This window comes from Scyliorhinus torazame, chromosome 8, assembly GCF_047496885.1.
Source record: "Scyliorhinus torazame isolate Kashiwa2021f chromosome 8, sScyTor2.1, whole genome shotgun sequence".
Classification (NCBI taxonomy): Eukaryota; Metazoa; Chordata; class Chondrichthyes; order Carcharhiniformes; family Scyliorhinidae; genus Scyliorhinus; species Scyliorhinus torazame.
This window is the reverse complement of record NC_092714.1, coordinates 671,072-691,104: the sequence shown is the minus strand read 5'-3', so window position 1 is coordinate 691,104 and position 20,033 is coordinate 671,072. Positions and strand designations below refer to the sequence as shown.

Sequence of the window (20,033 nt, the reverse complement as noted above, 5' to 3'; positions counted from 1 at the left end):
CCTCACCAGTACTGTACGCATGTGCTCTACAGTGACAGACCCGTCCCCTCCAGTACTGTACCCCAGTGTTATACAGTGACAGACTCGTTCCCACCAGTACTGTACCCCAGTGTTACACAGTGACAGACCCGTCCCCACCAGTACTGTACCCCAGTGTTATACAGTGACAGACACGTCCCCACCAGTACTGTATCCCAGTGTTAGACAGTGACAGACCCGTCCCCACCAGTACTGTACCCCCAGTGTAATAGTGACAGACCCACCCCCAACAGTCCTGTACCCCAGTTATACAGTGACAGACCCGTCCCCTCCAGTACTGTACCCCAGTGTTATACAGTGACAGACCCGTCCCCACCAGTACTGTACCTCAGTTATACAGTGACAGACCCTTCCCCCCCCAGTACTGTACCCCAGTGTTACACAGTGACAGACCCGTCCCCAACAGTACTGTACCCCAGTGTTATACAGTGACAGACCCGTCCCCACCAGAACTGTACCCTCGGTTTGATAGTGACAGACCTATCCCCACCAGTACTGTACCCCAGTGTTATACAGAGACAGACCTGCCCCCACCAGTACTGTACCCCAGTGTTATACAGTGACAGACTCGTCCTCACCAGTACTGTACCCCAGTGTTATACAGAGACAGACCTGCCCCCACCAGTACTGTACCCCAGTGTTATACAGTGACAGACTCGTCCTCACCAGTACTGTACCCCAGTGTTATACAGAGACAGACCTGCCCCCACCAGTACTGTACCCCAGTGTTATACAGTGACAGACCCGTCCCCACCAAAGAACAAAGAACAAAGAAATGTACAGCACAGGAACAGGCCCTTCGGCCCTCCAAGCCCGTGCCGACCATACTGCCCGACTAAACTACAATCTTCTACACTTCCTGGGTCCGTATCCTTCTATTCCCATCCTATTCATATATTTGTCAAGATGCCCCTTAAATGTCCCTATCGTCCCTGCTTCCACTACCTCCTCCGGTAGTGAGTTCCAGGCACCCACTACCCTCTGCGTAAAAAACTTGCCTCGTACATCTACTCTAAACCTTGCCCCTCTCACCTTAAACCTATGCCCCCTAGTAATTGACCCCTCTACCCTGGGGAAAAGCCTCTGACTATCCACTCTGTCTATGCCCCTCATAATTTTGTATACCTCTATCAGGTCTCCCCTCAACCTCCTTCGTTCCAGTGAGAACAAACCGAGTTTATTCAATCGCTCCTCATAGCTTATGCCCTCCATACCAGGCAACATTCTGGTAAATCTCTTCTGCACCCTCTCTAAAGCCTCCACATCCTTCTGGTAGTGTGGCGACCAGAATTGAACACTATACTCCAAGTGTGGCCTAACTAAGGTTCTATACAACTGCAACATGACTTGCCAATTCTTATACTCAATGCCCCGGCCAATGAAGGCAAGCATGCCGTATGCCTTCTTGACTACCTTCTCCACCTGTGTTGCCCCTTTCAATGACCTGTGGATCTGTACTCCTAGATCTCTTTGACTTTCAATACTCTTGAGGGTTCTACCATTCACTGTATATTCCCTACCTGCATTAGCCCTTCCAAAATGCATTACCTCACATTTGTCCGGATTAAACTCCATCTGCCATCTCTCCGCCCAAGTCTCCAGACAATCTAAATCCTGCTGTATCCTCAGACAGTCCTCATCGCTATCCGCAATTCCACCAACCTTTGTGTCGTCTGCAAACTTACTAATCAGACCAGTTACATTTTCCTCCAAATCATTTATATATACTACAAAGAGCAAAGGTCCCAGCACTGATCCCTGTGGAACACCACTGGTCACAGCCCTCCAATTAGAAAAGCATCCCTCCATTGCTACCCTCTGCCTTCTATGGCCTAGCCAGTTCTGTATCCACCTTGCCAGTTCACCCCTGATCCCGTGTGACTTCACCTTTTGTACTAGTCTACCATGAGGGACCTTGTCAAAGGCCTTACTGAAGTCCATATAGACAACATCTACTGCCCTACCTGCATCAATCATCTTAGTGACCTCCTCGAAAAACTCTATCAAGTTAGTGAGACACGACCTCCCCTTCACAAAACCGTGCTGCCTCTCACTAATACGTCCATTTGCTTCCAAATGGGAGTAGATCCTGTCTCGAAGAATTCTCTCCAGTAATTTCCCTACCACTGAAGTAAGGCTCACCGGCCTGTAGTTCCCGGGATTATCCTTGCTACCCTTCTTAAACAGAGGAACAACATTGGCTATTCTCCAGTCCTCCGGGACATCCCCTGAAGACAGCGAGGATCCAAAGATTTCTGTCAAGGCCTCAGCAATTTCCTCTCCAGCCTCCTTCAGTATTCTGGGGTAGATCCCATCAGGCCCTGGGGACTTATCTACCTTAATATTTTTTAAGACACCCAACACCTCGTCTTTTTGGATCACAATGTGACCCAGGCTATCTACACCCCCTTCTCCAGACTCAACATCTACCAATTCCTTCTCTTTGGTGAATATTGATGCAAAGTATTCATTTAGTACCTCGCCCATTTCCTCTGGCTCCACACATAGATTCCCTTGCCTATCCTTCAGTGGGCCAACCCTTTCCCTGGCTACCCTCTTGCTTTTTATGTACGTGTAAAAAGCCTTGGGATTTTCCTTAACCCTATTTGCCAATGACTTTTCATGACCCCTTCTAGCCCTCCTGACTCCTTGCTTAAGTTCCTTCCTAATTTCCTTATATGCCACACAGGCTTCGTCTGTTCCCAGCCTTTTAGCCCTGACAAATGCCTCCTTTTTATTTTTGACGAGGCCTACAATATCACTCGTCATCCAAGGTTCCCGAAAATTGCCGTATTTATCTTTCTTCCTCACAGGAACATGCCTGTCCTGTATTCCTTTCAACTGACACTTGAAAGCCTCCCACATGTCAGATGTTGATTTGCCCTCAAACATCCGCCCCCAATCTATGTTCTTCAGTTCCCGCCTAATATTGTCATAATTAGCCTTCCCCCAATTTAGCACATTCATCCTCGGACCACTCTTATCCTTGTCCACCAGTACTTTAAAACTTACTGAATTGTGGTCACTGTTACCGAAATGCTCCCCTACTGAAACATCTACCACCTGGCCGGGCTCATTCCCCAATACCAGGTCCAGTACTGCCCCTTCCCTAGTTGGACTGTTTACATATTGTTTTAAGAAGCCCTCCTGGATGCTCCTTACAAACTCCGCCCCGTCTAAGCCCCTGGCACTAAGTGAGTCCCAGTCAATATTGGGGAAGTTGAAGTCTCCCATCACCACAACCCTGTTGTTTTTACTCTTTTCCAAAATCTGTCTACCTATCTGCTCCTCTATCTCCCGCTGGCTGTTGGGAGGCCTGTAGTATACCCCCAACATTGTGACTGCACCCTTCTTATTCCTGATCTCTACCCATATAGCCTCACTGCCCTCTGAGGTGTCCTCTCGCAGTATAGCTGTGATATTCTCCCGAACAAGTAGCGCAACTCCGCCTCCCCTTTTACATCCCCCTCTATCCCGCCTGAAACATCTAAATCCTGGAACGTTTAGCTGCCAATCCTGCCCTTCCCTCAACCAGGTCTCTGTAATGGCAATAACATCATAGTTCCAAGTAGTAATCCAAGCTCTAAGTTCATCTGCCTTACCCGTAATGCTCCTTGCATTAAAACATATGCACTTCAGGCCACCAGACCCGCTGTGTTCAGCAACTTTTCCCCGTCTGCTCTGCCTCAGAGCCACACTGTCCCTATTCCCTAGTTCTCCCTCAATGCTCACACCTTCTGACCTATTGCTCGCGTACCCACCCCCCTGCCATACTAGTTTAAACCCTCCCGTGTGACACTAGCAAACCTCGCGGCCAGGATATTTATGCCTCTCCGGTTTAGATGCAACCCGTCCATCTTATACAGGTCACACCTGCCCCGGAAGAGCTCCCAGTGGTCCAGAAAACGGAAACCCTCCCTCCTACACCAGCTGTTTAGCCACGTGTTTGTCTGCTCTATCTTCCTATTTCTAGCCTCACTGGCACGTGGCACAGGGAGTAATCCCGAGATTACAACCCTCGAGGTCCTGTCTTTTAACTTTCTGCCTAGCTCCCTGAACTCCTGCTGCAGGACCTCATGCCCCTTCCTGCCTATGTCGTTAGTACCAATATGTACAACGACCTCTGCCTGTTTGCCCTCCCCCTTCAGGATTCCCTCTACCCGTTCGGAGACATCCTGGACCCTGGCACCAGGGAGGCAACATACCATCCTGGAGTCTCTTTCACGTCCACAGAAGCGCCTATCTGTGCCCCTGACTATAGAGTCCCCTATTACTATTACTCTTCTGCGCTTTGACCCTCCCTTCTGAACATCAGAGCCAGCCGTGGTGCCACTGCTCTGGCTGCTGCTGTTTTCCCCTGATAGGCTATCCCCCCCGACAGTATCCAAAGGGGTATATCTGTTCGAGAGGGGGACAACCACAGGGGATTCCTGCACTGACTGCCTGCCCTTTCTGGTGGTCACCCATTTCTCTGCCTGCACCTTGGGTGTGACCATATTTACATAACTGCGATCTATGACGCTTTCCGCCACCTGCATGCTCCTAAGTGCATCCAATTGCTGCTCCAACCGAACCATGCGGTCTGTGAGGAGCTGCAGTTGGGTGCACTTTCTGCAGATGAAGCCATCCGGGACGCTGGAAGCCTCCCGGACCTGCCACATCTCACAGTCAGAGCACAGCACCCCTCTAACTGACATTGCGTCAATTAATTAAAATTAAAATTTGTCTTTTTTTTTTTTAAATACTTTTTTTTTAAATTGCAAAGTTACTGTCAACTATCTGTTTCCTAGCACTAGATTTCTAATAGAAATGCGATAGCTAACTATAATACTCTCCGATCTCTGGCTTAGATATCCTCTAAATTATAATTAAGTTATGATGTTTAATTAGTTCCCAAATACTCAAATTTTTTTTAAAAATTTAGGTTAGAATCCCAACCAGCCACTCAGGTCACAGCTTTTCTGTGATGTCGCTTCAGTTTCCCCCCGACACACACAATTTGAAAAAAGGTATAAAAGTAAAAATCACTTACTTGCCTTCTGAGTGTCTGAGATGTTCTCAGGTTCTCTCGCTGACAGAGACTGCTCCTCCACCACCGATCCTTGACCTGCACAATGCTAATAATATAATATGGCACTTACCTTACACCAATGGGTCTTATTATTAGGTTAGAGGAGGAGGGCGCGTGGGAGACACACGTGTAGTGTCTCGGGTTTCCTCTCCACCAGAATTTATTGGTTGGGGGGGGGGGGGGGGGGGCACTTGCCAGAGGTAGAACTTCCGGTTCCCGCCTTATATAAAAACAAATAAAACTGAAAAGAAGAACAGACACGGGACCAGGCAAGGCTTTTTAAACTAACTACTCACCTCCCAGAAGGCCCCTGCGCACCGCTGCCGCCGAAACCCAAAGGGCTGCTCCTGTAAAGGTAAGTGGTTTTAAATTCACTACTCACCTCCAAGAAGGCCCCTGCGCACCGCTGCCGCCGAAATCCAAAGGGCTACTCCTGTAAAGGTAAGCTTTTTAAACTAACTACTCACCTCCCGAAATCCAAAGGGCTGCTCCTGTAAAGGTAAGCTTTTTAAACTAACTACTCACCAGTACTGTACCCCAGTGTTATAGAGACAGACGTGTCCCCACCAGTACTGTACCACAGTGTTATACAGTGACAGACCCGTCCCCACCAGTACTGTACCCCAGTGTAATACAGCGACAGACCCGTCCCCACCAGTACTGTACCCCAGTGTAATACAGTGACAGACCCGTCCCCACCAGTACTGTACCCCCAGTGTAATAGTGACAGACCCATCCCCACCAGTACTGTACACCCAGTGCTATACAGTGACAGACCCACCCCCAACAGTCCTGTACCCCAGTTATACAGTGACAGACCCATCCCCCCCCAGGACTGTACCCCAGTTATACAGTGACAGACCCATCCCCCCCCCAGGACTGTACCCCAGTGTTATACAGTGACAGACCCGTCCCCACCAGTACTGTACCCCAGTGTTACACAGTGACAGACCCGTCCCCACTAGTACTGTACCCGTGTTATACAGTGACAGACCTGTCCCCAACAGGCCTGTACCCCAGTGTTATACACCGATAGACCCGTCCCCACCAGTACTGTACCCCAGTGTAATACAGTGACAGACCCGTCCCCACCAATACTGTACCCCAGTGTTATACAGTGACAGGCCCGTCCCCACCAGTACTGTACCCTCGGTTTGATAGTGACAGACCCGTCCCCACCAGTACTGTACCCCCAGTGCTATACAGTGATAGACCCATCCCCACCAGTACTGTACCCCAGTTATACAGTGACAGACCCACCCCCCCAGTACTGTACCCCAGTGTTATACAGTGACAGACTCGTCCTCACCAGTACTGTACGCATGTGCTATACAGTGACAGACCCGTCCCCTCCAGTACGGTACCCCAGTTATACAGTGACAGACTCGTCCCCACCAGTATTGTACCCCAGTGTTATACAGCGACAGACCCGTCCCCACCAGTACTGTATCCCAGTGTAATACAGTGACAGACCCATCCCCACCAATACTCTACCCCAGTGTTATACAGTGACAGGCCCGTCCCCACCAGTACTGTACCCTCGGTTTGATAGTGACAGACCCATCCCCACCAGTACTGTACCCCCAGTGCTATACAGTGACAGACCCGTCCCCAACAGTACTGTACCCCAGTGTTATACAGTGACAGACCCGTCCCCACCAGTACTGTACCCCAGTGTTATACAGTGACAGTCCCGTCCCCACCAGTACTGTACCCCAGTGTTATACAGTGACAGATCCGTCCCCACCAGTACTGTACCCCAGTGCTATACAGTGACAGATCCGTCCCCAGCAGTACTGTATCCCAGTGTTAGACAGTGACAGACCCGTCCCCACCAGTACTGTATCCCAGTGTCACAGTGACAGACCCGTCCCCATCAGTACTGTATCCCAGTGTTATACAGTGACAGACCCGTCTCCACCAGTACTGTACCCCAGTGTTATACAGAGACAGACCCGTCCCCACCAGTACTGTATCCCAGTGTTAGACAGTGACAGACCCGTCCGCACCAGTACTGTACCCCAGTGTTATACAGTGACAGGCTCGTCCTCACCAGTACTGTACGCATGTGCTATACAGTGACAGACCCGTCCCCACCAGTACTGTACCCCAGTGTTATACAGTGACAGACCTGTCCCCACCAGTACTGCACCCCAGTGTTATACAGAGACAGACCTGCCCCCACCAGTACTGTACCCCAGTGTTATACAGTGACAGACGCGTCCCCACCAGTACTGTACCCCATTGGTATACAGTGACAGACGTGTCCCCACCAGTACTGTACCACAGTGTTATACAGTGACAGACCCGTCCCCACCAGTACTGTACACCCAGTGCTATACAGTGACAGACGCACCCCGAACAGTCCTGTACCCCAGTTATACAGTGACAGACCCATCCCCCCCAGTACTGTACCCCAGTGTTATACAGTGACAGGCCCGTCCTCACCAGTATTGTACCCCAGTGTTATACAGAGACAGATCCGTCCCCACCAGTCCTGTACCCCAGTGTAATACAGTGACAGACCCGTCCCCACCAGTACTGTACCCCAGTGTTATACAGTGACAGACCCGTCCCCACCAGTACTGTACCCTCGGTTTGAAAGTGACAGACCCGTCCCCACCAGTACTGTACCCCAGTGCTATACAGTGATATACCCACCCCCCCAGTACTGTACCCCAGTGTTATACAGTGACAGACTCGTCCTCACCAGTACTGTACGCATGTGCTATACAGTGACAGACCCGTCCCCACCAGTACTGTACCCCAGTGTTATACAGTGACAGATTCGTCCCCACCAGTACTGTACCCAAGTGTTATACAGTGACAGACCCGTCCACACCAGTACTGTACCCCAGTGTTATACAGTGACAGACCTGTCCCCACCAGTACTGTACCCCAGTGTTATACAGAGACAGACCTGCCCCCACCAGTACTGTACCCCAGTGTTATACAGTGACAGACGCGTCCCCACCAGTACTGTACCCCATTGGTATACAGTGACAGACCCGTCCCCACCAGTACTGTACCCCAGTGTTATAGTGACAGACGTGTCCCCACCAGTACTGTACCCCAGTGTTATACAGTGACAGACCTGTCCCCACCAGTACTGTACCCCAGTGTTATACAGTGACAGACCCGTCCCCACCAGGACTGTACCCCAGTGTTATACAGTGACAGGCCCGTCCCCACCAGTACTGTACCCTCGGTTTGATAGTGACAGACCCGTCCCCACCAGTACTGTACCCCCAGTGCTATACAGTGATAGACCCATCCCCACCAGTACTGTACCCCAGTTATACAGTGACAGACCCACCCCCCCAGTACTGTACCCCAGTGTTATACAGTGACAGACTCGTCCTCACCAGTACTGTACGCATGTGCTATACAGTGACAGACCCGTCCCGTCCAGTACTGTACCCCAGTGTGATACAGTGACAGACCCGTCCCCACCAGTACTGTACCCCAGTTATACAGTGACAGACCCGTCCCCACCAGTACTGTATCCCAGTGTTATACAGCGACAGACTCGTCCCCACCAGTATTGTACCCCAGTGTTATACAGAGACAGACCCGTCCCCACCAGTACTGTATCCCAGTGTTAGACAGTGACAGACCGGTCCCCACCAATACTCTACCCCAGTGTTATACAGTGACAGGCCCGTCCCCACCAGTACTGTACCCTCGGTTTGATAGTGACAGACCCGTCCCGACCAGTACTGTACCCCCAGTGCTATGCAGTGATAGACCCATCCCCACCAGTACTGTACCCCAGTTATACAGTGACAGACCCCCCCCCCCAGTACTGTACCCCAGTGTTATACAGTGACAGACTCGTTCCCACCAGTACTGTACGCCAGTGTTACACAGTGACAGACCCGTCCCCAACAGTACTGTACTCCAGTGTTATACAGTGACAGACCCGTCCCCACCAGTACTGTACCCCAGTGTTATACAGTGACAGACCCGTCCCCACCAGTACTGTACCCCATTGGTATACAGTGACAGACCCGTCCCCACCAGTACTGTACCCCAGTGTTATACAGTTACAGACCCGTCCCCACCAGTACTGTACCCCAGTGTTATACAGTGACAGACCCGTTCCCACCAGTACTGTGCCCCAGTGCTATCCAGTGACAGACCCGTCCCCACCAGTACTGTGCCCCAGTGCTATATAGTGACAGACCCGTCCCCACCAGTACTGTACCCCAGTGTTATACAGTGACAGACACGTCCCCACCAGTACTGTATCCCAGTGTTAGACAGTGACAGACCCGTCCCCACCAGTACTGTATCCCAGTGTTAGACAGTGACAGACCCGTCCCCACCAGTACTGTACCCCAGTGTTATACAGTGACAGACACGTCCCCACCAGTACTGTATCCCAGTGTTAGACAGTGACAGACCCGTCCCCACCAGTACTGTACCCCAGTGTTATACAGTGACAGACCCGTCCCCACCAGTACTGTATCCCAGTGTTAATCAGTGACAGTACCGTCCACACCAGTACTGTACCCCAGTGTTATACAGTGACAGACCCGTCCCCACCAGTACTTTACCCCAGTGTAATACAGCGACAGACCCGTCCCCACCAGTACTGTACCCCAGTGTAATACAGTGACAGACCCGTCCCCACCAGTACTGTACCCCCAGCGTAATAGTGACAGACCCATCCCCACCAGAACTGTGCACCCAGTGCGATACAGTGACAGACCCACCCCTAACAGTCCTGTACCCCAGTTATACAGTGACAGACCCATCCCCCCCCAGTACTGTACCCCAGTGTTATACAGTGACAGACCCGTCCTCACCAGTATTGTACCCCAGTGTTATACAGAGACAGGCCCGTCCCCACCAGTACTGTACCCCAGTGTTACACAGTGACAGACCCTTCCCCACGAGTACTGTACCCGTGTTATACAGTGACAGACCCGTCCCCACCAGTCCTGTACCCCAGTGTAATACAGTGACAGACCCGTCCCCACCAATACTGTACCCCAGTGTTATACAGTGACAGGCCCGTCCCCACCAGTACTGTACCCTCGGTTTTTAAGTGACAGACCCGTCCCCACCAGTACTGTACCCCCAGTGCTATACAGTGATATACCCACCCCCCCAGTACTGTACCCCAGTGTTATACAGTGACAGACTCGTCCTCACCAGTACTGTACGCATGTGCTATACAGTGACAGACCCGTCCCCACCAGTACTGTACCCCAGTGTTATACAGTGACAGATTCGTCCCCACCAGTACTGCACCCCAGTGTTATACAGTGACAGACCCGTCCACACCAGTACTGTACCCCAGTGTTATACAGTGACAGACCTGTCCCCACCAGTACTGTACCCCAGTGTTATACAGAGACAGACCTGCCCCCACCAGTACTGTACCCCAGTGTTATACAGTGACAGACGCGTCCCCACCAGTACTGTACCCCATTGGTATACAGTGACAGACCCGTCCCCACCAGTACTGTACCCCAGTGTTATAGTGACAGACGTGTCCCCACCAGTACTGTACCCCAGTGTTATACAGTGACAGACCCGTCCCCACCAGTACTGTACCCCAGTGTAATACAGCGACAGACCCGTCCCCACCAGTACTGTACCCCAGTGTAATAGTGACAGACCCGTCCCCACCAGTACTGTACCCCCAGTGTAATAGTGACAGGCCCATCCCCACCAGTACTGTACACCCAGTGCTATACAGTGACAGACCCACCCCCAACAGTCCTGTACCCCAGTTATACAGTGACAGACCCATCCCCCCCCAGGACTGTACCCCAGTGTTATACAGTGACAGACCCGTCCCCACCAGTACTGTACCCCAGTGTTACACAGTGACAGACCCACCCCCAACAGTCCTGTACCCCAGTTATACAGTGACAGGCCCATCCCCACCAGTACTGTACCCAAGTGTTACACAGTGACAGACCCGTCCCCACCAGTACTGTACCCCAGTGTTACACAGTGACAGACCCGTCCCCACCAGTCCTGTACCCCAGTGTTATACACCGATAGACCCGTCCCCACCAGTACTGTACCCCAGTGTAATACAGTGACAGACCCGTCCCCACCAATACTGTACCCCAGTGTTATAGAGTGACAGGCCCGTCCCCACCAGTACTGTACCCTCGGTTTGATAGTGACAGACCCGTCCCCACCAGTACTGTACCCCCAGTGCTATACAGAGATAGACCCATCCCCACCAGTACTGTACCCCAGTTATACAGTGACAGACCCACCCCCCCAGTACTGTACCCCAGTGTTATACAGTGACAGACTCGTCCTCACCAGTACTGTACCTCAGTGTTATACAGTGACAGACTCGTCCACACCAGTACTGTACCCCAGTGTAATACAGTGACAGACCCGTCCCCACCAGTACTGTACCCCCAGTGCAATAGTGACAGACCCATCCCCACCAGTACTGTACCCCAGTGTTATACAGTGAGAGACCCGTCCCCACCAGTACTGTACCCCAGTGTTAGACAGTGACAGACCCATTCCCACCAGTACTGTACCCCAGTGTTATACAGTGACAGACCCGTCCCCACCAGTACTGTACCCCAGTGTTATACAGTGACAGACCTGTCCCCACCAGTACTGTATCCCAGTGTCACAGTGACAGACCTGTCCCCACCAGTACTGTACTCCAGTGTTATACAGTGACAGACCCGTCCCCACCGGCACTGTATCCCAGTGTTATACAGTGACAGACCCGTCTCCACCAGTACTGTACCCCAGTGTTATACAGAGACAGACCCGTCCCCACCAGTACTGTGCCCCAGTGCTATACAGTGACAGATCCGTCCCCACCAGTACTGTACCCCAGTGTTATACAGTGACAGACCCGTCCCCACCAGTACTGTATCCCAGTGTTAGACAGTGACAGACCCGTCTCCACCAGTACTGTACCCCAGTGTTATACAGAGACAGACCCGTCCCCACCAGTACTGTACCCCAGTGTTATACAGTGACAGACCCATCCCCACCAGTACTGTATCCCAGTGTTATACAGAGACAGACCCGTCCCCACCAGTACTGTACCCCAGTGTTATACAGTGACAGACCCGTCCCCACCAGTACTGTACCCCAGTGTTATACAGTGACAGACCCATCCCCACCAGTACTGTAACCCAGTGTTATACAGTGACAGACCCGTCCCCACCAGTACTGTACCCCAGTGTTATACAGCGACAGACCCGTCCCCACCAGTACTGTACCCCAGTGTTATACAGCGACAGACCCGTCCCCACCAGTACTGTACTCCAGTGTTATACAGTGACAGGCCCGTCCCCACCAGTACTGTACCCCAGTGTTATACAGTGACAGACCCGTCCCCACCAGTACTGTACCCCAGTGTTATACAGTGACAGACCCGTCCCCACCAGTACTGTGTGCCAGTGGTACACAGTAGTGCCCTCCGTCTGGAGTTCGGCTCTTTGCTGCTGCCCCTTACCAGTAGGTGTAATATGCCAGAGCAAAGAACAGTAGAGAGAGGCAAAGCGCCGAGAACAGGAGGTAGATAGTTTGAGTTGCCGTCATCTTCAGCAGCTCCCTGGTTCCGAAGGACAACAGTCCTGCGTGCCCTAGTCTGACAAGCTGCGTAAATCCACAAGAGATTATGACAGAAGTAGTCTGATAAAAAGCTGTGAGCACAACAGTTCCCAGAAACACCTTCCTCAGCAAGTCAAGGATGGGAGGCAGTGAACCGATACCTTCTTGCACTGGAACACTGCTTTATTATTCCAAAAATAACACCAAGATTAGTCGTGACAAATACCTCCCTGTCGGACTGAGGTGAAAGAAATGAGGCTTTCCTTTGTCCAGAGAGAAAATCACACAGCCACACGGCTTGCTTTTTAATCCCTTAACCTGCTTAACAATTTGCTCGTCCAAATGCCCTGGATCAGTCCGACTGCATTTACATCAACTCGATGCTGGAAAGCTATCAACCTCTCCCCCTGACCCCTCATCCTGCCCCCCTCCCCCTCCACCCCCCCACACACACACACCTCCAACCTGACCCTCATACCCTCCATCCGCCCCTCATTCCCGAAAGCCCACTCTCACCTCAGCCAAACCACACATGCTCCCCTCATCGTGTCCCTCCACAACCCCTACCCCCATGCCTCTCTATTCCCCCCTCCCTATCCCCCAAACCCATCACCCTCTATTCCCCCCCCCCACCCCCCAAACCCATCACCCTTTTTACACCAGCCCCACCCTCAGTGCTTACTTTCCCAACCTCTCATCAGCATAGTGCACCATGGATAATGGTGACGGACCTGATTCAGATACAGTCTAGGCCTATCCGTGTGGAGTTTGCATTCTCCCCGTGTCCGTGTGGGTTTCACCCCCACAACCCAAAGATGCGCAGGATAGGTGGATTGGCCACACTAAATTGTCCCTTAATTGGAAAAAATGAATTGGGTACTCTAAATTTAAAAGCGACACAGTCTGGGCGATTGCTGTTTCAGGCTCAGTTCAAGGCTGTGTCTGAAGGTCATCCTGAATAACGGAGTCTTCACTGGCACGGAGCTGGGAAGAAAGGCAGAATATTCCTCCCCACTGCACTCATTGAGTTCATCGAGCAGGCCCTCCATCCCGGCACCCCACTCACCACTCCTTCACCTTTTAGCTCCATGAGCATTCCGTTGTCTGACGTTTACTTAGCAGCTCAATGTTAAGAGATAACACAATATATCACAGACGTATACTAGGGGCAGCACGGTAGCATTGTGGATAGCACAATTGCTTCACAGCTCCAGGGTCCCAGGTTCGATTCCGGCTTGGGTCACTGTCCGTGCGGAGTCTGCACATCATCCCCGTGTCTGCGTGGGTTTCCTCCGGGTGCTCCGGTTTCCTCCCACAGTCCAAAGATGAGCAGGTTAGGTGGATTGGCCATGATAAATTGCCCTTAGTATCCAAAATTGCCCTTAGTGTTGGGTGGGGTTATTGGGTTATGGGGAAAGGGTGGAGGTGTTGACCTTGGGTAGGATGCTCTTTCCAAGGGCCGGTGCAGACTCGATGGGCCGAATGGCCTCCTTCTGCACTGCAAATTCTATGATACACAATATATCCTGCAAATTATAGGCCGATGAGTCTGACATCAGTGGTGGGGAAGCTTTTGGAAAAGATACTGAGGGACAGAATATATGCACATTTGGAGGAAAATGGACTACTTCGTGACAGGCAGCATGGTTTTGTACGGGGAAGGTCATGTCTCACCGACTTGATTGAGTTTTTTTGAAGAATTGTCAAAGAGAATTGATGAGAAAATTCACCTAGCCTGCATGTGGGAAGGGCTGTGGATGTAGTTTATATGGACTTTAGTAAGGCGTTGGACAAGGTCCCTCATGGCAGACTGGTACAAAAGCTAAAATCACAAGGGATTCGGGGTGGGCTGGCTAGATGGATACAGAACTGGCTTGGTTAGAACAGAGAGTAGCGGTCGAAGGATGTTTTTCATAACAGAGATCTGTAGCTACTGGTGTTCCGCAAGGATCAGTGCTGGGACCTCTGTTGTAGTATATTTAGATGATCTGGAGCAAAATGTGGGTGGTCTGCTGAAGTTTGCGGATATCACGAAGATTAGCGGAACGGGCGAAGAGATGGTGTCAGTGGGACGGTTTCAGATTCCTGGGGCATTGGGACCGGTTCTGGGGGAGGTGGGACCTGTACAAACTGGATGGGTTACACCTGGGCAGGACCAGGACTGATATCCGAGGGGGACTGTTTGCAAGAGTGGTTGGGGAGGGTTTAATCTAATATGCCAGGGAGATGGGAACCTATGTAAGGAGTCAGAGAAAGAGGGAGCAAGGACAAAATCAAAAGGTAGTAAAGGGAATAAGAAAAGTGATAGGTGGAGAAACCAAGGGCAAAATACAACCAGGGCAAAAGAGAAAAATATTGGGAGCAAGACAAGCATTGTGAAAGAGACAAACTTAAAGGCTCTGTGTCTTAATGCACGGAGCATTTGCAATAAAGTGGATTAACTAATCGCGCAGATAGATATACATGGATATGATATAATTGGGATTACGGAGACACGGCTGCAGGGTGACCAGGGATGGGAACTGAATGTCCCAGGATATTCAGTATTTAGGAAGGACAGGCATAAAAAGGTGGCGGCGTGGCACTGCTGGTTAAAGAGGAAATTAACACCATAGTGAGAAAGGATAATAACTCTGACAATGTGGAATCTGTATGGGGAGAGTTGAGAAATGCCAAGGGGCAAAAAGCATTTGTGGGTGTCATATACAGACCCCCAAACTGCAGTGGTGAGGCTGGGAATGGCATTAAACCAGAAATTAGAGATGCATGTAACAAGGGAATATTGGTGATCATAGAATTTACAGTCCAGAAGGAGGCCATTCGGCCCATCGAGTCTGCACCAGCCCTTAGAAAGAGCACCCTACCCAAGGTCACACCTTCACCCTATCCCAGTAACCCCACCCAACCCTTTTGGACACTAAGGGTAATTTATCATGGCCAATCCACCTAACCTGCACATCTTTGGACTGTGGGAGTAAACCGGAGCACCCGGAGGAAACCCACACACACACGGGGAGAACGTGCAGACTCCGCGCAGACAGTGACCCAAGCCGGGAATCGAACCTGGGACCCCGAAGCTGTGAAACAACTGTGCTAACCACTGTGTCAACATGCCCCCCTATCTTGGGTGATTTTAATCTACACAGATTGGGCAAATCAAATGAGCCACAATGTCGTAGAGGAGGAATTCCTGGAGTGTATACGGGATGGTTTTCTTGACCAATATGTGGAGGAACCAACTAGAGAGCAGGCCATCTTAGACTGGGTACTGTGTAATGAGAAGTGAATCATTGCCAATCTGGCTGTGCGACCATAACATGATAGGATTTTTTAATCAAGGTGGAGAGTGAAGTAGTTGATTCGGAGACTAGGGTGCTGGATCTTAATAAAGGGAACTATGAGGATACGAGGCGTGAGTTGGTCTTGATAGGTTGGGGAGAGTTACTTAAAGGGATGACAGTGGATAGACAATGGCAAACATTCAAGGAACGCATGGAGGGACGACAGCAACTGTTCATTCCTGTCTTGAACAAAAGCAAAATGGGTAAGAGAGCCAATCCATGGCTAACAAGGGAAATTAGGAAACAGTAACAGATCCATAAGACATAGGGGCAGAATTAAGCCACTCGGCCCATCGAGTCTGCTCTGCCATTCAATCATGGCTGATATTTTCTCATCCCCAATCTCCTGCCTTCTCCCCATAACCCTGATCCCCTTATTAATCAAGAACCTATCTATCTCTGTCTTAAAGACACTCAGTGATTTGGCCTCCACAGCCTTCTGCGGCAAAGAGTTCCACAGATTCACCACCCTCTGGCTAAAGAAATTCCTCCTCATCTCTGTTTTAAAGGATCGTCCCTTTAGTCTGAGATTGTGTCCTCTGCTTCTAGTTTCTCCTAAAAGTGGAAACATCCTCTCCACGTCCACTCTATCCAGGTCTCGTAATATCCTGTATGTTTCAATAAGATCCCCTCTCATCCTTCTAAACTCCAATGAGTACAGACCCAGGGTCCTCAAACGTTCCTCATACGACAAGCTCTTCATTCCAGGGATCATTCTTGTGAACCTCCTTTGGACCCTTTCCAAGTCCAGCACATCCTTCCTTAGATACGGGGCCCAAAACTGCTCACAATACTCCAAATGGGGTCTGACCAGAGCCTTATACAGCCTCAGAAGTACATTCTTGGCCTTGCATTCTAGCCCTCTCGACATGAATGCTAACATTGTATTTGCCTTCTTAACTGCCGACTGAACCTGCACATTAACCTTCAGAGAATCGTGAACAAGGACTCCCAAGTCCCTTTGTGCTTCTGATTTCCTAAGCATTTCCCCATTTCGAAAATAGTCCAGTAAGCCTAACAGCGGTAGCGGGGAAAATGCTTGAATCCATTATCAAGGACTTTATAGCGGAACATTTAGAAAGCAGTGGCAGGATCAGTCAGAGTCAGCATGGATTTATGAAGGGAAAACAATGCTTGACAAATCTGTTGGAATTCTTTGAAGATGTAACCAGTACAGTTGACATGGAGGAGCCAGTCAAAGTGGCATATTTGGACTTTCAGATGGCGTTTGACAAAGTCCCGCATAAGAGCAAAAGGCCGAATGTGCAAAATTAAAGCGCATGGGATTGGGGAAATGTACTGAGGTGGACAGAAAACTGGTTGGCAGAGAGGAAACAAATTAATGGGTCCTTTTCAAATTGGCAGGCAGGAACTAGTGGGGTATCACAGGGATCGGTGCTGGGACCCCAGCTATTCACAATATATATTAATGATTTATAATAATCGCTTTTTGTCACAAGTAGGCTTCAATGAAGTTACTGTGAAAAGCCCCTAGTCGCCACATTCCGGCGCCTGTTCGGGGAGGCCGGTACGGGAATTGAACCCGCGCTGCTAGCCTTGTTCTGCATTCCAAGTCAGCCGTTTAGCCCACTGTGCTGAGGGAACAAAATGTAACATCTCAAAGTTTGCAGGTAATACTAAGTTAGGTGGGAGGGTGAATTGTGACGAGGATGCAGGGATCCTACAGCATGATCGGGACAGGTTGGACGAGTGGGCAAACCAATGGCAGATGCAGTATAATTTGGATAAGTGTGAGGTTATTCACTTTGGAAGCAAAAACAGGAAGGCAGATTACTACCTGAACGGTTGTAAATTGGGAGAGGGGGGTGTGCAGCAGGGCCTGGGTGTCCTTGTGCACCATTCGCTGAAGGTAAGCTGCAGGTGCAGCAGGCGGTAAAGAAGGCTAATGGTATGTTGGCCTTCATTGTGAGAGGTTTCGAGTATAGAAGCAGGGATGTGTTGCTGCAATTATACAGGGCCTTGGTGAGGCCACACCTGGAGTATTGTGGGCAGTTTTGGTCTCCTTCTCTGAGGAAGGATGTTCTTGCTCTCGAGGGAGAGCAGCGAAGGTTCATCAGACTGATTCCAGGGATGGCGGGACTGTCATATGAGGAGAGATTGACTAGGTTGGGATTGTCCTCGCTGGAGTTCAGAAGATTGAGGGGGGATCTCATAGAGACTATAAAATTCTAACAGGACTGGACAGGGTAGATGCAGGGAAGATGTTACCAATGATGGGTGTGTCCAGAACCAGGGGTCACAGTCTGAGGATTCAGGGTAAACCATTTCGGACAGAGACAAGGAGACATTTCTTCACCCAAAGAGCGGTGAGCCTGTGGAATTCATTACCACAGGAAGTAGTTGATGCTAAAACTTTGAATATATTCAAGAGGCGGCTGGATATAGCACTTGGGGAGAATGGGATCAAAGGCTATGGGGAGAAAGCAGGATTAGGCTATTGAGTTGGATGATCAGCCATGATGGTGATGAATGGCGTAGCAGGCTCGAAGGGCCAAAAGGCCTCCTCCTGCTCTTATCTTCTATGTATCTATGATATAAATGATCTGCAAGCAGGGACAAAGTGTAACATAGCAAAATTGCGGATGATACTAAAGTAAGTGGGAAAGCAGGCAATGAGGAGGAGATACAGATTTTACAAACGGGTACAGATAGGCTAGGAGATTGGGCCAAGATTTGGCAGGTGGTGTTTAATGCGGATAAGTGTGAAATTATACATTTTGGCCGAAAAAAATAGAAAGGCAAATTATCTAAATGGAAAGCAGATTCAAGATGTATCTGGGCAGAGGGATCTGGGTGTCTTTGTTAATAAATCGGTATGCAGGTACAGCCTGTAATTAAAAAGGCAAATGCAATGTTAGCATTTATTGCAAAAGAACGGGAGTAGAGAAGTGTTGTTGCGATTGTATAGGGTGTTGGTGAGACCCAGAGCTGACAAGCTTAGGGCAAGACCAAAACATGTGTCTGAGAGATTCGCTGCGGGTTCCCTCGAGCACAGCTCACATCTATCCTCCACCCACAGGATGAACACATTCATTCGTCTCTGGTCAGTTGTGCCCTGTGCACAACCCGGATCAGACTTAACCTCGCACGCGAGCATCTGACGTTGATCCTATGCAGAGTGTTGTTCCACAATTCCCCCTCCAGGATCAAATACAGTTCTTCCTCCCATCGCCATTAACCATCCATAAACCTCCAAGAGCTTACCCTCCCCTGGTTCACCCACTGCCAGGACCCGATCGATATTTGAGGGCGAGGGCACCAGAGGAAATCAAGGGAGTTCCTTGCACAATAATTTGCGCACCTGCAAGTACCTAAATACATTCCCCCTCAGGAGCTGAAACTTCTCCAGAAGCTCATCTAGGCCGGCGAATCTATCCTCCAAAAACATATTTCTGAAACTCTCCAGCCTTCCCTTTCCCCATGCCGTAAACCAGGAGTCGAAGCCTGACAGCACAAACCTATGGTTTTTACAGCCGGCAGTAATGATTTAACAGATTGAGTAAAGCTAACCTCTCTCCCCCACCTCCCCAAATGCCTGTCCCTCTGCAAAAACGTCCCACCCACCCAAGGAGTCTTACCCGCCCAAACAAAAGTAGAAATCAACTTGTTAACCCTTCAAAGAAAAGTCTTGGGAAGATAGACTCGGAGACATTGGAACAAAGACAAAAACCTCGGGAAAATATTCAACTTCACCGTCTGTACCCTTCTCACTAGGGTCACAGAGAGGGCATCCCACCTTTTCCAGTCAGCCTTCACCCCATCCACCAGACCAGAAAAGTTCAGTCTATGGAGCCCCCCCCCACCCCTTAAATACCCAAATACTGAAAACTAGTCTTGGCAGATAGAACGGCAGCCTCCCCGCCCCCTCCCCTCCCCAGGTCAGCCTCCCCGCCCCCTCCCCTCCACAGGTCAGCCCCCCCCCACCCCTCCCCTCTGCACCGATCATGATGCCTGCCTGGAGCAGAGTTCATTGAATGTATTAGAAGTTGTTTCCTGGAACA

At 50.4% G+C, this 20,033-nt stretch overlaps 2 protein-coding genes across 3 annotated transcripts in view; one reads left to right on the top strand and one right to left on the bottom strand.

The window, feature by feature from the left end:
* The window catches only part of LOC140427619 (ribosomal RNA processing protein 1 homolog B-like), a 944,136-nt gene that overhangs the window by 514,344 nt on the left and 409,759 nt on the right, over positions 1–20,033 (top strand). The window lies entirely within an intron of this gene.
* LOC140427613 (1-acyl-sn-glycerol-3-phosphate acyltransferase gamma-like) overlaps positions 1–20,033 on the bottom strand; it is an 89,102-nt gene that overhangs the window by 48,114 nt on the left and 20,955 nt on the right. Inside the window, exon 1 of one of the 2 annotated variants that reach the window (XM_072513024.1) lies at positions 12,573–12,693. The exons of the other annotated variant lie outside the window; for it this stretch is intronic. The gene's annotated coding sequence lies outside the window, so the exon portion shown is untranslated. Of the gene's footprint in view, positions 1–12,572; positions 12,694–20,033 lie in introns of those variants that run through there. 2 annotated transcript variants of the gene reach the window in all.